Genomic DNA, 6,091 nt, shown 5'->3' with positions numbered 1-6,091 from the left:
ATTTCGAAACTTGCAGGATTGTAAACTCAAAAGGCAAGTTAAAAAAGTACAGAAATAATGTACAAAACTGGTAGTGCAGGTGATGGTAGAGACTTTGAACCTGCTCAATGAGGCACTGCAGGATAACAGCACAATGGATTACTCTCTCAGACAGGATTTCCCCTCTTAGATCACAAAAATAGAAATCAAACTAAAAATGAGGGAGGGAGAAAACATGGTCTGCAAAGAAAAAGGGAGAAGCAAATCTTTAAATATCTAAAGAGTATTCAGACTCAGGAACTAAAGCTAGAATAAATCATGAGTCTCTATATGTGTCAGATTCATTAAAAACATTCTAGAGGTTAAGTGTTAGGAGTATACCATACACCACCAGATGCAGATGTTGTTTATAATTAAACACTGCATAAATATTAAGAATGTACAACAAAATGTAATAAGAGACCTCAACTTTCCCCACATAAACTGGGAAACTCCTACAAGGAATGTCAACTGCAGAAAGGGGCAATAAGACAATAAAGGGGCAGATCGGTGGCACTGTGGCTGGCGGTCCAAAACCCATGGATTGCAGAGGAATCCTACTCCATTGGGCCCCTGAGCAAGGCCCTTAACCCCAGCTCCTCCAGGGGTGCCATATGAATGGCTGACCCTGTGCTCTGACCCAAAGCTTCTCTCTCCCTGCCTGTGTGTCTCATGGAGAGCAAGCTGGGGTATGCAAAAGACACATTCCAATTGCAAGAAATTGTATATGGGTAGTAAAGTGATCTTATCTCTTATCTCAAAACCAAAATGATGGACATGGTTAATGAATGCTTTGTTACCCAGTTTTTCAGACCTACAAGAAGAAATGCTCATTTAAATCTTGACAGAGTGAGACAAAAAGAACTGAGAGAACCCTTTGGAAATCAAGGAATGAGACAGAGAATAAGATAAGTAAGATCAGTTAAATTGAATAAGGTAGATATGAAATCAGTGGGAACTGGGTGGCAACGGTTTAAACAGATTCTAGTTGAAATACAGATTTAATGTATCTCAAGAGTGAGTAAATCAAAAGCTAAAAATTGTATTCCAAATGGTTAATCAAATACTTAAAGAAACTTTTAAGGGAAAACAAACTTTTATTAACTGATTACAATAACATTTTGGTACTGGAAGCACTAAAAAAATTCCCTAGAGAGATTAATAAACCTCCAGCCAGGGTTGGTCTATTTACTTAATTGCACAACCGTAATACTCATCTCCAAGCTCTGAGAGGTTTTTTAAATTTATTGTTCCATTAATTAAGTGAATGTTTTGAGTAATCAACTGTAAACAACATTAAGAAACATGTTACACATCTCCAGCTCAATAAATAAATAAATAATAAGGTTATTGTTCAATTGAACTCTCAGGTAGGAAAAACATAGAAGACACTATACATTCGAGGAAATTAGTCTGACACCCTTTTTTTAGATACATAGATAGATGTCTGCTTGGACATTGCACATGTTCATAATATAGTTGCCCAAATTTCAAAGCTTGTAGCTTCTTCATTTTGGAATTATTGACACTGTATGTCAACCTTACCCTAAGCATTACCCTTTATCTTGTTAATCTGTTGGAGTCCAGACCTATTCAAATATGAAGCAAAAAACATAGTCAGCTTTAGAAACAGCACTTAGTCACAGCCCAGTCAGTGTCAGAGACATCAGTATTGACGGCAGATAAAAAAATTAAGTATAAAAAATCTTCTAACTGTTCTGTTAAATGTTGAGTAAAAGCATTATCTCAATAACAATGTGTTAAATCTCCAGTCCCTAGCCCTTTTATATCAGGGTAAAATTAAAATGTCAAATATTAATCGTGATCTTAAATTAACTTGTCTTGTATCTCCATCACAATTCTCAAACTATTACAGGACACCAAAATGGCGTCTATTCTGCTAGGTCTCGTGCCTTCAAGAAAAGAAGGTATAATCTCTTGCAAAAAGGGTTCTGGGTCAGCAATGGGTCACAAATAGAAATCTCATTAGAAAATTGTTTTAATAACTGAGCATTAATAAGGACATAAGAAGTTGAAGAAGGGTGAAATGTAAATAATGCTAAGTAAATTACATTATTTACTTACCTCTCACCTTCATTACTTCTCACACCTGAAGAAGGCTTCACAGCCGAAACGTTGTATTTTTTCTCTTCTCTTTTCAGCATGGAATAAACCTATTACTTGTTCCTTCGTAAATTACATTTTTATAATGTCCTAATATAACAGGGATGTTCACAGACATAGCTAATGTATGTTTAACTTGGTCAAAAAAAGTCTACATTAAAAACATTTGTTGTATTTGAAAAGGCAGCACTGCAGTCACACAGTTTAATTGCATAATTGCATAACAGGATCTCCCTTTCCATATAGTTATCCAGAGAACAAATAACAGAAAACAAAGACGGTTAGAAAATTAAAATATGGACTATCTTCAACATAGTGACTACCTTTGCAGATGAAAATGGAAATATATATGTTAAGATTGACAAAAAACAGTTTTTTTTTCATTGTTTTTATACAGTACATGTACAGTAATCTTGTGTTTAAAATTGAACATATCCTAGAAATGATGTTTTTGGCAGATATATTAAAAACTTAAACTTAGCCTGTACCAAAATCTGAAATGATATGTGGGTCATACACAGAGGCTGTGACATTAAATGGGTATTGAAAGCTGATCAGTTCTTACATTTCGTACCTTATCTTTAGAACAAATGTAAAATACCTGATTCAGATCTTGAGGAATTTAAAATGTGTGAAGTGCTCTGTGACTCACGAACATTGATTTAATGTAAATCTGCTAGCGTTTAAAATATGTGACAGCAGAAACATACTGTATTGTAAATCATGAACAGTATTATATGTATAATAAGACAAAAAGAAATGTAATATGACATAACATACAAAATTATTAAAATAAATGTCCAACAACAAAGTCTAATGGTGAGAGTATAGAATTAGGAATCTTTAGGAGCAAGACAGCTGTCCTTGAACTAAGCCCTTTACCTCACTGTGTGTCACCTTAGCTGTAAAATCCTGTATTAGCACCGAGTAGAAAGACACGTTCCTCTAGGTTTAACTTTGAAAGCAATCCTTTACAGTACAGTACATAATCACAAACTATATACAAATTATAATTGTAAAGTGTGTATATATATATTTAGATAGTTGCTGGCCTTTTACGCATGCTAAAATCCATTTTAAATTAAACAGCGGCCTTTCCTGTAGTTGACATTTATAACATCCGCCTCTCTGGAATGTGCTCCATATTGGACTATATAAGAAAATCTTTCTTAACTTCGACACTTAAGAAATGACATATAAATGACATGGTTAATGTTATTGCAAAGCATTACTGTTACAACCCAGTGTGTGTGTTTTTTCTGTTATGTCCACACTGCTGACCCTTGATTGTTCTCCCTTCCCCATTGGCCCACCATCACACCACATTTTCAGTATGACGTCATCATCAATTAACTCTCAGCCAATCAGAACACATTTTATTCACTATATAACATGGAGGCTTTCAGGAAGAAAAGGCCTTTCATTTGACTTCAGTCCTCTTTGCTTCTGGTTATTGCTTTGGCTTCGGTCGTTTGTTGGTTTGTTTTGCTTTGTGTGTGTGTATTTATGTATAGCTTTGGCTTTGTTGTTTTGTTGGTTTTTTGTTAGTTTCTTTGTACTTTTGTTTGTTTGTGTTCATCCTTGTTTTGCCATTACCTTGCATTGCATTGTGTTACATTGTTCAATTTTTGTGTTCTTTTGTACCCTGCTCCTGTTGATTACTCTTGTTTTCTCTTATTTTTATTCCTGGTTCACTTGTGTTTTTGTGTGAACTTTTGTATATACGGTTAGCTTAGGTTGTTGGGTTACTATAGAGTCTGCTAGATCCACCTACTTCTCTCACATCATTGAAAATCACCAAAACAATCCCAGACATCTTTTCTCCACCATCAACAGACTGCTCAAGCCAAACTGCCCCACCACATTACCTGCCTCATCACAACTTTGCAACACATTCTTAGATTTCTTTAGTTCTAAGATTGACAACATCCGGCATCACATTCTCTCCACTACGGATATAATTTCCACACCTCCTCCCTCCTCATCCAACTTCTCTGGTTCCCATCTCTCCAGCTTCTCTCTTCTTGACTCAGCATCCCTAAACAAACTAGTTACGTGCATGAAACCCACCACATCTATCTTAGATCCCATTCCCACCACTTTATTCCAGTCCTGTTTCTCTTCTCTCTGTCCCATTGTCCTCAATATAATACATGAATCCTTGAGCACCGGCATTGTACCAACGGTCCTCAAAACTGCTGCTATTTCCCCAGTGCCAAAGAAGCCTAACATGGCTCTCGACAACCTTAACAACTTTCGCCCCATCTCCAACTTACCCTTTCTCTCTAAAATTCTAGAACGTGCTGTCACACTTCAGTTACATAACCACCTCATGACAAACAATCTTTTCGAACCCCTCCAATCTGGCTTCCGTCAACTTCACAGCACAGAAACCGCCCTAGTCAAAGTCACCAACGATCTCCTAATAGCTTCTGATTCTGGTTCTCTTTCCATACTCATCCTTCTTGATCTCAGTGCTGCCTTTGACACTGTTGACCATAACATCTTGCTTTCTCGTCTCGAGACTGTGTTTGGAGTCTCTGACACTGCCCTCAAATGGTTTAAGTCTTACCTCACTGATCGCTGTCACTTTGTCTTTCTCAACGGGTACAGGTCTGAAATTGGTCTTGTCAAGTCTGGTGTCCCTCAGGGCTCAATACTGGGCCCCTTGCTCTTCAGCATTTACATGTTCCCACTTGGTCAGCTTTTAAGATCACATGGCCTCAGCTTTCATTTTTACGCTGACGATACTCAAATATACATCCATACCAAACCCGACACTGATGTGGCTGTCTCTATTCTATCTAATTGCATCTCTGACATAAAAATTTGGATGACTCACAACTTCCTTCATCTTAACTGTGACAAGACTGAAGTCATGCTTATTGGTACCCCCCATCAACTTCGTAAAGCCAGTCCTGTAACCCTGTCTGTAGATGGCTCTGTACTTGAGCTCCAATCAAAATTGAAAAACCTTGGGGTTATATTCGATTCTGGCTTAACATTCGACCCACATGTACAGCATACTGTCAAAACACCTTAGAAATATCGCAAGACTACGCCCTATGCTATCATTAACTGTGGCTGAAAAGCTGATCAACATATTTGTATTCTCTCGAATTGACTACTGCAATGCTCTGCTCCCTGGGGTATCTAAATCTACTCTGAACAAGCTGCAGTATGTCCAAAATTCAGCAGCCAGAATCCTGACCAGGTGTAGTGCAAGTGTTCACATTACTCCTATCCTGGAGTCCTTGCACTGGCTTCGGTCAAATTCCGTGTAGACTTTAAAATCCTCACGCTCACCTACAAGGCTTTACATGGCTTGGCACCTCAATACCTGTCTGAACTTTTATCGCCCTACTCCCCACCTCGCAACCTCCGCTCTTCAAATTCTGCCCTCCTTACTGTCCCCCAAGCCCGTCTACATTGTATGGGCGACAGGGCCTTCTCCTGCTATGCCCCCAAGCTCTGGAACTCTTTGCCCAAGGATATTAGAGAGTCACCTTCTCTAAACTCCTTCAAATCTAGACTCAAAACCTTCAGAAAAACCTTTACTTAACTGGTTCCATTCTTCACCCCTTTGCTCTTCTTAATACCATCTTCCACGGTCTCCTCTATTGTTATTGTTGTATTGTTGTAATTATAATTGTGTCCTGTCTTGTGAAATTTTCTTATTTATTGTTGTAGTCTTCTTATTTATTGTTATTGTCATCCTGTAAAGCGCTTTGAGACGCCACCTTTAAAGGCGCTATATAAAATAAAGTTGATTATTATTATTATTATTACACTTACACATAGTTGATTTTGTATTAGTACACTAGTTTAGTACGGGTGAGTGCCATTTGTCTTGTATGGTTTTGGGTAGTCAGTGTAGGTTAGCTAGGGTGCTGAAGATGCCGAAGACTGTGTTTTGGGTTTTCTTTTGTAGTCGGATTAGCTTTCCCTC

This window comes from Lepisosteus oculatus, chromosome 3 (assembly GCF_040954835.1).
Source record: "Lepisosteus oculatus isolate fLepOcu1 chromosome 3, fLepOcu1.hap2, whole genome shotgun sequence".
Classification (NCBI taxonomy): domain Eukaryota; kingdom Metazoa; phylum Chordata; class Actinopteri; order Semionotiformes; family Lepisosteidae; genus Lepisosteus; species Lepisosteus oculatus.
Note: the sequence above shows the minus strand (reverse complement) of the source record.